Here is a 15,914-nt window from a genome sequence, read left to right on the forward strand (position 1 = left end):
GTTTTAGAATATTAAGCAAAATTTAGATTCCAACATCAAACAATTCCTTCTTTTGTGTCTTAACATAATATAGCAGAAATATTACATTTTATTGGCCCTGAGTAGACCAAAGAAGACAAAGAACTCAATTTGAAAGAAAATGCTTTAACACCATATTTTGAGGCTGATCTTTATGAGAAAAATGCTATAAAATATTCTACTAATACTGCAAAAAATTAACAGGTAGTTAATTTAAAAGATATTTATAAAGTTGTTGAACTAGATAAATTAAGGACAAAAATCTGGACAATCTGGAGACGTAATATAATATGGCAAACATGATTACTGTTACTACTGGCTATTTGAAACTTGAAGCTTTTAATGGCAGTTATGTCAATGATGAGAATTTCTACTATTTGTTATAAAATGTATAAGTTCAGTAAGGTTTTTCAGCAGATTTGAAATTGTGATAACTATTTAATACAAAATATTTTTTCAATTATATTTTTTTCAATAACAAGTGAATTATTAATTTAAAGTATTCACTGGATTTACTGGTTTACTATTGACACAATATCAGGTCAAATACTGGTAAAATCTAATCAAATATAGACATATATTCTTTAACATTTGTTCTTAAATAAAAATTATTATCGTTCTTAGGAAAATATAAAGAAACGTATTGTGTATGATATATATGATGTATGAACGTATAGTGTATGATATTTTATTTTTGGAATGACTGGTGCAATAATCAATACACGAAGATGGTTCAAATGGTTTTCAAGGTCGTGGACTGAGTATATGATAGCTGAGTCCCTTACTTATGAACAGTGTGGCATAGTTTTCGTCGGACGCGCATATTTCACGCGTGTGCTATGACCATGAGTGCGTAGCACCATGACCAAAGTATTGTACCAGTAGTGCAACGTATCGTCATTAATTTTTTAGTGTGGGAAGGCGTTAAAAAGAAACTTTTTCTGCGTTTGGGTAATCAGTTCCATGCCATGTTTAAATGGGCCAAAGCATTCAATGATGGCTGCGAAACTGTGACTGAGAGTGAGCCGCATGATCGCCGACCGCAAACCAGCGTCACAGCAGACAACATTCGCCGCGTAGAACAACTCATTTTGTAGGACAGTAAGATGAATCTTCGAGACGTTTCTGTTGAACTCGGCATCAGTATTGGTAGTGTAGAGTCTAACATCTACGAATACCTTCAAAATCGCAAAATAACGACGCGATGGGTCCCTAAACTCTTGAATTTCAAGCAAAAATTTACGTGGTTGAAAGTTTGTCTCCGTTTGCTGACGCGATACGAGGCGGAGGGGGCGGTTTTTTTAAAGCGAGTCTTGACTACAGACGAGACGTGCATACACTATTGTACTCCCAAAAGCAATATGTCTTCTGAAGATTGGGGGAAGGGACGCCAGTAAAAGCGAAGACAAACAGGTCCGCGGGTAAAGTTCTGTGTACGATGTTCTGGGACCGGCGGGGCATGCTGTACGTCGATTTCCTGCTCACTCAACATACCATGAATGCTGCATGCTACTCTAGCCTTCCGAAAACACACGTAAGGATAACGCGCGCCCTCATACCGCGCCTCTCACGCTCGATACAATATCAGAATTAGGGTGGGAGGTACTGGAAGACCCCCCTATAGTCCGTATTCATCACCCTGCGACTACCATATGGACCACTGAAAGAAGTCCTCGGAGGCCAAAATTCATCGGTAGAGGTAGAGGAGTTCGTACGCACATGACTCTCCGAGTTGACCAAGAAATTCTTCGATACTGGCCTCAAAAAACTTCCGGAATGATGGATAATATGCGCAACTAGTAAGGGGAAATACCTAGAAAAACTAAATTTTTGTAATTTTTTTCAATAGTAAATAAACGTGTCAGAGTATTTTTCTCGATCATATTTTAACCACCCTTGTACATCATGAAGTAGAAATTCTATTCAAAATATCTCTTAAATTATTTATTACTCATGCAACCACCCTATATATTTCTTATTGATTCTTTATTCCAGTTATTTCAATAATACATAAATCAACTCTGTTGTACTTACGGTATATTTAAAAAAAGAAAGAACACATATTTTTCAATAACAACATGCAACCAGAAATACTTGCATAATAACAGAGAGAAAAAAATAACAACATAACCTCAAATATCGAGCCAATTTAACGTCGCCTCTCCGGTCTATATTTAGCCCTCGGCATTTTCCTTTCGACTAGTTTACATCGTAACTTTTCGCTAATAAATCCGTTTGAAAGCTTAATTATCTCCAAATCGAGGACGGCTTATGAACTTTCGCCGACTCCAGTTGACACGGCAACACCGCGGAATATTTCAGGCCTGAACGACCATTTGCGTGCTGCGTCGAATTATTCAAATGTTCCTTTTTTCGAAAACGTAATGGCGACTTTCGCGGAAAATAAGCCGTAAAATATACGGCGAGGCGAATTGGGGAGCTACTGGAGGTTTACTCGTTGGCGTGAAGTGAAAGTTTCATGGGGCAAAGTTCGTTAAATACGGCTGCTAATTAACAGCCAATTAAAATCAATATTCGGACAAGAAAATTAGTGCTGGACATAACTGAAATAATAGATTGTAATACCGGATAGAAGGTTACATACTAATAGTACGTTATGGTCAATAATACATTATAATTCGTTTCTAATATGCTACTACATAAGTTGATATGCGTTAAAGATTTAAAAGAATAAACCTTTTAATTTAATTTAAAAAGAATTGGGGAGCTCCTGGACATTTACTCGTTGGCGTTAAGTAAAAGTTTCATGGGGCAAAGTTCGTTAAATACGGCTGCTAATTAACAGCCAATTCAAATCGATATTCGACCAAGAAAATTAGTGCTGGACATAACTGAAATAATAGATTATAATACCGGATAGAAGGTTACATACTAATAGTACGTTATGGTCAATAATACATTATAATTCGTTTCTAATATGCTACTACATAAGTTGATATGCGTTAAAGATTTAAAAGAATAAACCTTTTAATTTAATTTAAAAAGAATTGGGGAGCTCCTGGACATTTACTCGTTGGCGTTAAGTAAAAGTTTCATGGGGCAAAGTTCGTTAAATACGGCTGCTAATTAACAGCCAATTCAAATCGATATTCGACCAAGAAAATTAGTGCTGGACATAACTGAAATAATAGATTGTAATACCGGATAGAAGGTTACATACTAATAGTACGTTATGGTCAATAATACATTATAATTCGTTTCTAATCTGCTACTACATAAGTTGATATGCGTTAAAGATTTAAAAGAATAAACCTTTTAATTTAATTTAAAAAGAATTGGGGAGCTCCTGGACATTTACTCGTTGGCGTTAAGTAAAAGTTTCATGGGGCAAAGTTTGTTAAATACGGCTGCTAATTAACAGCCAATTCAAATCGATATTCGACCAAGAAAATTAGTGCTGGACATAACTGAAATAATATATTGTAATACCGGATAGAAGGTTACATACTAATAGTACGTTATGGTCAATAATACATTATAATTCGTTTCTAATCTGCTACTACATAAGTTGATATGCGTTAAAGATTTAAAAGAATAAATCTTTTAATTTAATTTAAAAAGAATTGGGGAGCTCCTGGACATTTACTCGTTGGCGTTAAGTAAAAGTTTCATGGGGCAAAGTTCGTTAAATACGGCTGCTAATTAACAGCCAATTCAAATCGATATTCGACCAAGAAAATTAGTGCTGGACATAACTGAAATAATAGATTATAATACCGGATAGAAGGTTACATACTAATAGTACGTTATGGTCAATAATACATTATAATTCGTTTCTAATATGCTACTACATAAGTTGATATGCGTTAAAGATTTAAAAGAATAAACCTTTTAATTTAATTTAAAAAGAATTGGGGAGCTCCTGGACATTTACTCGTTGGCGTTAAGTAAAAGTTTCATGGGGCAAAGTTCGTTAAATACGGCTGCTAATTAACAGCCAATTCAAATCGATATTCGACCAAGAAAATTAGTGCTGGACATAACTGAAATAATAGATTGTAATACCGGATAGAAGGTTACATACTAATAGTACGTTATGGTCAATAATACATTATAATTCGTTTCTAATCTGCTACTACATAAGTTGATATGCGTTAAAGATTTAAAAGAATAAACCTTTTAATTTAATTTAAAAAGAATTGGGGAGCTCCTGGACATTTACTCGTTGGCGTTAAGTAAAAGTTTCATGGGGCAAAGTTTGTTAAATACGGCTGCTAATTAACAGCCAATTCAAATCGATATTCGACCAAGAAAATTAGTGCTGGACATAACTGAAATAATATATTGTAATACCGGATAGAAGGTTACATACTAATAGTACGTTATGGTCAATAATACATTATAATTCGTTTCTAATCTGCTACTACATAAGTTGATATGCGTTAAAGATTTAAAAGAATAAACCTTTTAATTTAATTTAAAAAGAATTGGGGAGCTCCTGGACATTTACTCGTTGGCGTTAAGTAAAAGTTTCATGGGGCAAAGTTCGTTAAATACGGCTGCTAATTAACAGCCAATTCAAATCGATATTCGACCAAGAAAATTAGTGCTGGACATAACTGAAATAATAGATTGTAATCCCGGATAGAAGGTTACATACTAATAGTACGTTATGGTCAATAATACATTATAATTCGCTTCTAATCTGCTACTACATAAGTTGATATGCGTTAAAGATTTAAAAGAATAAACCTTTTAGTTTAATTTAAAAAGAATTGGGGAGCTCCTGGACATTTACTCGTTGGCGTTAAGTAAAAGTTTCATGGGGCAAAGTTCGTTAAATACGGCTGCTAATTAACAGCCAATTCAAATCGATATTCGACCAAGAAAATTAGTGCTGGACATAACTGAAATAATAGATTGTAATACCGGATAGAAGGTTACATACTAATAGTACGTTATGGTCAATAATACATTATAATTCGTTTCTAATATGCTACTACATAAGTTGATATGCGTTAAAGATTTAAAAGAATAAACCTTTTAATTTAATTTAAAAAGAATTGGGGAGCTCCTGGACATTTACTCGTTGGCGTTAAGTAAAAGTTTCATGGGGCAAAGTTGGTTAAATACGGCTGCTAATTAACAGCCAATTCAAATCGATATTCGACCAAGAAAATTAGTGCTGGACATAACTGAAATAATAGATTGTAATACCGGATAGAAGGTTACATACTAATAGTACGTTATGGTCAATAATACATTATAATTCGTTTCTAATCTGCTACTACATAAGTTGATATGCGTTAAAGATTTAAAAGAATAAACCTTTTAATTTAATTTAAAAAGAATTGGGGAGCTCCTGGACATTTACTCGTTGGCGTTAAGTAAAAGTTTCATGGGGCAAAGTTCGTTAAATACGGCTGCTAATTAACAGCCAATTCAAATCGATATTCGACCAAGAAAATTAGTGCTGGACATAACTGAAATAATAGATTGTAATACCGGATAGAAGGTTACATACTAATAGTACGTTATGGTCAATAATACATTATAATTCGTTTCTAATCTGCTACTACATAAGTTGATATGCGTTAAAGATTTAAAAGAATAAACCTTTTAATTTAATTTAAAAAGAATTGGGGAGCTCCTGGACATTTACTCGTTGGCGTTAAGTAAAAGTTTCATGGGGCAAAGTTCGTTAAATACGGCTGCTAATTAACAGCCAATTCAAATCGATATTCGACCAAGAAAATTAGTGCTGGACATAACTGAAATAATAGATTGTAATACCGGATAGAAGGTTACATACTAATAGTACGTTATGGTCAATAATACATTATAATTCGTTTCTAATCTGCTACTACATAAGTTGATATGCGTTAAAGATTTAAAAGAATAAACCTTTTAATTTAATTTAAAAAGAATTGGGGAGCTCCTGGACATTTACTCGTTGGCGTTAAGTAAAAGTTTCATGGGGCAAAGTTCGTTAAATACGGCTGCTAATTAACAGCCAATTCAAATCGATATTCGACCAAGAAAATTAGTGCTGGACATAACTGAAATAATAGATTGTAATACCGGATAGAAGGTTACATACTAATAGTACGTTATGGTCAATAATACATTATAATTCGTTTCTAATCTGCTACTACATAAGTTGATATGCGTTAAAGATTTAAAAGAATAAACCTTTTAATTTAATTTAAAAAGAATTGGGGAGCTCCTGGACATTTACTCGTTGGCGTTAAGTAAAAGTTTCATGGGGCAAAGTTCGTTAAATACGGCTGCTAATTAACAGCCAATTCAAATCGATATTCGACCAAGAAAATTAGTGCTGGACATAACTGAAATAATAGATTGTAATACCGGATAGAAGGTTACATACTAATAGTACGTTATGGTCAATAATACATTATAATTCGTTTCTAATCTGCTACTACATAAGTTGATATGCGTTAAAGATTTAAAAGAATAAACCTTTTAATTTAATTTAAAAAGAATTGGGGGGCTCCTGGACATTTACTCGTTGGCGTTAAGTAAAAGTTTCATGGGGCAAAGTTCGTTAAATACGGCTGCTAATTAACAGCCAATTCAAATCGATATTCGACCAAGAAAATTAGTGCTGGACATAACTGAAATAATAGATTGTAATACCGGATAGAAGGTTACATACTAATAGTACGTTATGGTCAATAATACATTATAATTCGTTTCTAATCTGCTACTACATAAGTTGATATGCGTTAAAGATTTAAAAGAATAAACCTTTTAATTTAATTTAAAAAGAATTGGGGAGCTCCTGGACATTTACTCGTTGGCGTTAAGTAAAAGTTTCATGGGGCAAAGTTCGTTAAATACGGCTGCTAATTAACAGCCAATTCAAATCGATATTCGACCAAGAAAATTAGTGCTGGACATAACTGAAATAATAGATTGTAATACCGGATAGAAGGTTACATACTAATAGTACGTTATGGTCAATAATACATTATAATTCGTTTCTAATCTGCTACTACATAAGTTGATATGCGTTAAAGATTTAAAAGAATAAACCTTTTAATTTAATTTAAAAAGAATTGGGGAGCTCCTGGACATTTACTCGTTGGCGTTAAGTAAAAGTTTCATGGGGCAAAGTTCGTTAAATACGGCTGCTAATTAACAGCCAATTCAAATCGATATTCGACCAAGAAAATTAGTGCTGGACATAACTGAAATAATAGATTGTAATACCGGATAGAAGGTTACATACTAATAGTACGTTATGGTCAATAATACATTATAATTCGTTTCTAATCTGCTACTACATAAGTTGATATGCGTTAAAGATTTAAAAGAATAAACCTTTTAATTTAATTTAAAAAGAATTGGGGAGCTTCTGGACATTTACTCGTTGGCGTTAAGTAAAAGTTTCATGGGGCAAAGTTCGTTAAATACGGCTGCTAATTAACAGCCAATTCAAATCGATATTCGACCAAGAAAATTAGTGCTGGACATAACTGAAATAATAGATTGTAATACCGGATAGAAGGTTACATACTAATAGTACGTTATGGTCAATAATACATTATAATTCGTTTCTAATCTGCTACTACATAAGTTGATATGCGTTAAAGATTTAAAAGAATAAACCTTTTAATTTAATTTAAAAAGAATTGGGGAACTCCTGGACATTTACTCGTTGTTGTTAAGTAAAAGTTTCATGGGGCAAAGTTCGTTAAATACGGCTGCTAATTAACAGCCAATTCAAATCGATATTCGACCAAGAAAATTAGTGCTGGACATAACTGAAATAATAGATTGTAATACCGGATAGAAGGTTACATACTAATAGTACGTTATGGTCAATAATACATTATAATTCGTTTCTAATCTGCTACTACATAAGTTGATATGCGTTAAAGATTTAAAAGAATAAACCTTTTAATTTAATTTAAAAAGAATTGGGGAGCTCCTGGACATTTACTCGTTGGCGTTAAGTCAAAGTTTCATGGGGCAAAGTTCGTTAAAGACGGCTGCTAATTAACAGCCAATTAAAATAAATATTCGACCAAGAAAATTAGTGCTGGACATAACTGAAATATTAGATTGTAATACCGGATAGAAGGTTGCATACTAATAGCACGTTATGGTCAATAATATATTATAATTCGTTTCTAATATGCTACTACATAAGTTGATATGCGTTAAAGATTTAAAAGAATAAAGCTTTTAATTTAATTTAAAAAGAATTGGGGAGCTCCTGGTCATTTACTCGTTGGCGTTAAATGAAAGTTTCAAGGGGCACAGTCCGTTAAAGACGGCTGCTAATTAACAGCCAATTAAAATAAATATTCGACCAAGAAAATTAGTGCTGGACATAACTGAAATATTAGATTGTAATACCGGATAGAAGTTTGCATACTAATAGCACGTTATGGTCAATAATATATTATAATTCGTTTCTAATATGCTACTACATAAGTTGATATGCGTTAAAGATTTAAAAGAATAAACCTTTTAATTTAATTTAAAAAGAATTGGGGAGCTCCTGGTCATTTACTCGTTGGCGTTAAATGAAAGTTTCAAGGGGCACAGTCCGTTAAAGACGGCTGCTAGTTAACAGCCAATTAAAATAAATATTCGACCAAGAAAATTAGTGCTGGACATAACTGAAATATTAGATTGTAATACCGGATAGAAGGTTACATACTAATAGCACGTTATGGTCAATAATATATTATAATTCGTTTCTAATATGCTACTACATAAGTTGATATGCGTTAAAGATTTAAAAGAATAAACCTTTTAATTTAATTTAAAAAGAATTGGGGAGCTCCTGGTCATTTACTCGTTGGCGTTATGTCAAAGTTTCATGGGGCAAAGTTCGTTAAAGACGGCTGCTAATTAACAGCCAATTCAAATCGATATTCGACCAAGAAAATTAGTGCTGGACATAACTGAAATAATAGATTGTAATACCGGATAGAAGGTTACATACTAATAGTACGTTATGGTCAATAATACATTATAATTCGTTTCTAATATGCTACTACATAAGTTGATATGCGTTAAAGATTTAAAAGAATAAACCTTTTAATTTAATTTAAAAAGAATTGGGGAGCTCCTGGTCATTTACTCGTTGGCGTTAAATGAAAGTTTCAAGGGGCACAGTCCGTTAAAGACGGCTGCTAATTAACAGCCAATTAAAATAAATATTCGACCAAGAAAATTAGTGCTGGAAATAACTGAAATAATAGATTGTAATACCGGATAGAAGGTTACATACTAATAGCACGTTATGGTCAATAATATATTATAATTCGTTTCTAATATGCTACTACATAAGTTGATATGCGTTAAAGATTTAAAAGAATAAACCTTTTAATTTAATTTAAAAAGAATTGGGGAGCTCCTGGTCATTTACTCGTTGGCGTTAAATGAAAGTTTCAAGGGACACAGTCCGTTAAAGACGGCTGCTAATTAACAGCCAATTAAAATAAATATTCGACCAAGAAAATTAGTGCTGGAAATAACTGAAATAATAGATTGTAATACCGGATAGAAGGTTACATACTAATAGCACGTTATGGTCAATAATATATTATAATTCGTTTCTAGTATGCTGCTACATAAGTTGATATGCGTTAAAGATTTAAAAGAATAAACCTTTTAATTTAATTTAAAAACTATATTCTTTAACAAAAAAAGGCGACTGGTTAAGCGACGGTACAAGGTATCACAGGCCTGTTATTAGTCGCATAACGATATAAGAATCGACCTCAGAAATGAACGTGGCCATTGTCCCTCTGGACAAGCTTATAGTTATATAAAATAATTTTTCCAGTATTGCCTGTACCATCGACCGCCAGTTTACCATGGTTAATCTTCTAAATGACACCAACAATATAATTGAAAGATCCCAGGCCTGACACATAGCTGGCGCCACTATAATTAAATACATATGTTTTTTAGTTAGCCCTAATCCTCTAAAGATGCATGTATAAATTTGACAGCTGTCGGATCATTAGTTTGTGAATTATAGCATTTTGAGTGACGCAACTCTTGTTTTTGCGAAAAAAATTGATAAAAAGGACTTTCGCGTGTTGATAAAATATTGCTTTTCGAAGGAAAAGATACAGTTGAAGCAAAACCTTGGCTTGATGTCAAGTTTCTAAACACTGCCCCAGGAAAATCAATCATCAATGATTAGTATGCTAAGTTTAGACATGGTGAAATGAGAACCGAAGACGGTGAACGCAGTAGACGCCCAAAAGATTGTTAATGACCGTAAATTGAAATTGAAAGAAATAGCAGACACTCTAAAGATGATATCAACTGAACGAGTACATCATATGATTCACGAATATTTGAGTATGAGAAAGCTCTGTGTAAAGTGGGTACCGCGCGAGCTCACTTTTGACCAAAAGAACGAATTGATGATTCGGAGCAGTGTTTGAAGAAGATCAAGCGTAACAAACCCGAGTTTTTGCGTCGATATGTGACAATGGATGAAACATGGCTCCATCATTTCGCTCCGAAGTTCAATCGACAGTCATCCCAGTGGACTGCACACGATGAACCCGCTTCAAAGCGTGGGAAAACGCAACAGTCGGCTGGCAAGGCTATGGCGTCTGTATTTTGGGATGCGCACGCAATAATTTTCATTAACTACCTTGAAAAAGGAAGGACCATCAACAGCGACTATTACATAGTGTGAAAGAAAAAGAAAGTGCTGTTTCACCAAGATAACGTACCGTATCACGTCACGTAAGTCAGTGAATTGAGAAGTGAATTATTCGAGTACCGCCATTTAAAATTTATCGAAATAAATGGGTTCGACGCAACGATGGAAAAGCTGAATTGTTTGCACAATACTTAGCTAACATATTTCAACCTAATGATATAGAATCTACCATGGATACATCTCCTGTTTATCAACACGGTATAGATCTAAATCTAATTTCTCCATAGGAAGTTACCACTGAAATTGATAACTTCAATTCTAAAAACGCACCTGATATTGATGACATTTCACCTGGATTATTAAAAGAACTGCCACGAAAAGCAATCATCATGTTGCCTTGAAATACGAAAGAAGATTACTAAATCATACTGATGGAAGCAATACAATTGCTGGACAGCGCGAAGATTTAAGCGAACAAAACCATACGAACTCATATAAAATGTATACCTTTAGTGTAAACTCTAGCTATAAGTTATTATAATTTTATAATTGAGGAATACATATTCATGTATTTTCTCGCATTCGTCTTGCTTGTGAATTAATCCAATTACATAGAAAAAGTAGTAATATATTAATTGTAAATTAAGATTGTACTAAGCGTAACTAATAAAGATGTTATATATTTACTTTAATATGAATACTATATAATACGTAATATGTAATCATTTTTAAATTTCCCAAGAACTTATCAGAGGATCTAGAGACTCATTATTGTCTTTGGAAGGCGGTTTACAAAATAAATCGATCAAAATCCCCGAGATCTTCGAATCTTAGAGAAAATGAAGAATTGTTAGAAAAGGATAAAGAGAAAACAGAATTATTTTGCTCAGTACCTAGCAAATCCAAGCAATCCAAATAAAAATAAAGTTAGACTTATACACTCAATAACCACAGAGAAAATTGTCATCGAAATTCAAATCAACTTGAATATTAAAAAATCTCCAGCTAATGATCTAATACGCGGCCAAGTACTTCAACAACTGCCATGAAAGGGCTTAATAACATTTATAGAACTACTTAGCAATATACTCTGATTACATTATGTGTTTGTGCAGTGGAAGATTACGATATATCGTGAAAGAAATTATTATGATTGCTAATCCAGGTAAATAGTCCACCGATAAATATTATACCGACAAATATCTGCGCTATCAAACATAAATTATTCGAGAAGTTATTTCTAAAACGCCTCAAACTAATTATTGAATAATACAACTCATATCGGCTCGCTAAACACTAAAATGACACATAATAAATACTGGTAAACTGATCAGGTACATCCTGTTATGGATGTAACAGAAAAAACTTTCGAAAAAAAAATTTCTTAAACTATATTTCTAGACGTTCGAAATAAGATCTTTTCATAACTTTCGACTGACTTTCCTATAGTGTGAAAATGAAGTACTTTAAATCAAATGTGCTCTATAATTAACAATACTTTGCAATTCAATGGGTAGACCATGTTGACATGCACTTCTGCGGTTTTTCATTACAAAGCCGTATGAAGTGGTTCTCACAGATATGCGATTCCCCTCCAGTGCCACCATATACAAAACGGTACCTCTTTCAACTTCAATTCTGAGTTCGACAACATTTGTGGTGGGTCACGATACCTTATTCACAATCTTTGACATTATTAATTCGGTCCATCATGTTTTTACTTGCTGAAATCTTCTGCATCCCGTATATGTAGCTTCTTTTTGCAGCTAGCCTTATGTTCGCCACACAGCACACATTTTTCACAAGCCTAAATATTGTTGTTTTCTTTGGCCAAATTGAAAGAATATACAAAAGTCTAACTACTAGAATTATTTCTATATTTATAAGTGAATATAGTGATCGAAGTATGGCCTTTCTAATGAAATTCTATTATTATTGTAATCTCTTTCCATTTTTTTTTCAAATTTAAAAAACATCCATTCAACACATTATCTGATATAAAATATGATTATAGTACAATTCTTCATGGTGCAGAAAAATTTTGAAAAGGATTCACATGATTAAAAATAACCATTTATAAAAACAAATTATTTGGTGTTGTAATTTCGAGAGGCAAAAAGTTCTGTGTAAAGTTTAAAGAAGTATAAGGAAATGGAGACTTAAAGATCAGAACAAAAGCATTACTGAAAATTTAATTAAGAGACTTGGATCTACTGAAGTCATGGGTTAAATACCTTAAAGAAAATTAATTTAAAACAATGGTAAATAAACTTTAATAATATATTCGATCTAAGCATTATTCCTTCCATCTTAAAATCCATTAGCAATACAAATAGCAAAACTATTGTCTTTACGGCTTATCACAAATTTTGTATAAAGTCCCTATGTAAAGATATAAGACATAATCAGGCCAAAACCATTAAATTTAAGGTCAGTAATAACGAACCACTGGTCAGTTTAACAATTCTAATCTCTGTTAACAAGAACAAAATCAATTTTGAGTGCTAATGGTAAACTAAGCAAATAAAATATTAACTGTTTATCAAACAACTCTAATACTCCACGAGCAAATTTTATCATTTAAATAAACCCATATTTATAAGGCATAATTAATTTAAAATTATATATTAGTTATTTACTGTCTAGAACTTTTACCTCAATATCATTCTTAAAATACAAACCTAAGATTTCAGATTTAAACTTAACTCTCCATCAATGGATGACGATAATGCACTTACTGATGCACCCCACTTAACTTTGGGTTAAATGTGAACTCAGCTATATCAATTCAAAGGGTTTTTGTCTCTTCAACCTTCGAGCAGGTCCATTGTTGTTGGCTAGTTGTAGTACCTTGTTTTATGTTCACGCAATTTCCCTGGGTGGTTTTTTCTATAAAAACCGTTTAATTTTCTGCTGAATATCGTTTGATTTCGGTCTTTGTGGATCTTCTCACTTCTAATATACGAGAAACGAGAAAAAAAAATTCAAACAAATATTTTCATAAGCTGTTAGCATTGAATTTTATTGTATTATCCCACATTTGCATATTATCCTCAAAATATTTTATATAATAACAATTTGTTGGGGAATGTTAATTTGAATGTACAATTTCTACGTACAGACAATCACTATATTTTTTGATATCCAGTAACGTTTGGCTTATTCGTTTTTAACATGCTCCTTTCGTTTGAGCATTGTCATTTTGTGTCATGTAGAGATATTTTGGTGTGTTGACATACAGAGTTACTCTAGAGTCAATGATTTTGTAGGTAAACTTCATATGTGTTCTACGTTATTAAACTTAATTTTATTCCTCATATCTTATTCCATTCAGTAATGTTATTGGCAACTGTCTGAAATCATTTTACTGTTGTTACTTGTAGCACGTAGGGCAGTATTATAAACAAATTTAGCCATTGTTCACATTTAGGGATCAGGTTCACGTTATGATTCATATTTAGGGATACCACTGATATTAAATTAATAAAATATTGGTACTGTAGAGACCTTAAGGCATGTCGAATTTTACATCGTGGAATAACGGTCTACATAAATACTCTCAAATATAATCCCGAGAACTATGAAATGATAACGATTGTCTGGCAACCCCGAAACGTTTATCTGGGATGTTATTAAAGGGTACTTTCGATCAAGAAACTGATCATCGTTTGGTTTAGACGTGCCACCATCGACTGACCAAGCTTCTTCGCCAGGTAAAAGCGCTGCCATTCATTTTATCTATCGATATGTTCTCAATATTTTATAACATCAATAAATATCGGTCATATAATCTAAATACCACTGTTTCATTTCCTTTTATTTCCATTGACCGAGCCATATAATATATAAATAGTATACAGTATAGTACAGTAGAGTGTACCTTCTGGTACAATCACATAGATGGGTTTCAAATCTAAACACTCGTTCTATATCTTGTTTTGAAGTTACGAATAGAAATGTAGGATTCTAAAATATGGCTTATATGGCTAGCTAATTTTTTGTCGGCTTGCAATTGCATCAGAAACTAGGGTTTTTACAATTTTCACAAAAATATGGCAATATATCTATTTGCAGCTATTTAAGCAAATTAAAAAAAATATCCTACAACAATTTTGTGAAAAAAGTCAGATTACAGACTACAGATCGCTATAAAACGGATCGTAAGTTCAGCAGCTGGTAAAAGACATCCAAGGCAACAAAAAACAAATTGATCCACGAAAATGGTATCGAAAAGTTTAATATGTATATAACTCTTGAAGAAGATCTATATATTTTAAAAAACCTTTCAATGAATAATAGTAACTATATATACCATGCAATATAGTATATCTCGTTCCATGTTGGCAATAATGCTTCGTTATAAATAAAGCAACATGCATGTATTTCTCAGATTCCTTGCCAAGTTTTGTAGATTATATTTATTACATTATAAAAAATTGTTCTGCGGCGGTAAAATGTATGGAAATGCTGAATTGCTTAACGTTTCACGAGCATCACTTAATTTAGAGAAAACAGCTATCAAATACAGAAACCCTTTACCATTTTTATCCACGGATTCGACAAAACCAAGTTTTATTTGTAAGGGTAAGGAATCACATTTTCTTACGACATAAGAGATTCATATTGAAGGATTGATTTACCACAAAATCAGTTCTTTTTGACCAATCTTTAACTTCATAGTGGTAATTTTGTCGCATAGTGTAACAGAATACACATAACATCGTAGAATAGTACGAAAGGCAAAGGGGAAGAGTGGGTGAGACTCAAAGTTAAATATCAGTAACCCACGAGCTAGGTTTATAACCAGAAGAAAAAAATTTCCGCGGCAAAAGTGACAGCACAACGTAACTCAGTAATATAAATATATATCAGTCAATCATATCAATAGCTGTAATATTTCATCAAACATCTTCACTAGCCAGCAACATCGTCAAATCTCAACATAATTAAACCTTTATGGGTATTTTTAGAGCAGAGAGAGAACAGTGGATTTCCAACATCATTGAAACAATTACCAGATGTTTTGGTAAAAGAATTAGGCAACATTCTGGGGGAAACTAATTCCTAATGAATCTATTCGACGATGTATTCGGCTACATTAAAAGCAAATCTTGACACAACACATTATTGATAAATAAATATTATGTATATGGCAGGTATTCAAAATCTCTATACAGTAAAACTCAACATTTACAAAGAACCATGGAATTGAATATCCTGCATTACCACCCCGATTTTTTTGGTAAAAATATATTAAGGGAACCTTTAA

The 15,914-nt window shown here is 32.7% G+C and overlaps 1 protein-coding gene across 2 annotated transcripts in view; it reads left to right on the forward strand.

Annotated features, from left to right (window-relative positions):
• Positions 1-15,914, forward strand: part of Nrx-1 (Neurexin 1) — a 341,164-nt gene that overhangs the window by 212,054 nt on the left and 113,196 nt on the right. The gene's annotated exons all lie outside the window — the stretch shown is intronic.

Source organism: Rhynchophorus ferrugineus, unplaced genomic scaffold, assembly GCF_030347505.1.
Source record: "Rhynchophorus ferrugineus isolate W39M unplaced genomic scaffold, kcgeb_rfMv2 rfM8, whole genome shotgun sequence".
NCBI classification, from domain to species: domain Eukaryota; kingdom Metazoa; phylum Arthropoda; class Insecta; order Coleoptera; family Curculionidae; genus Rhynchophorus; species Rhynchophorus ferrugineus.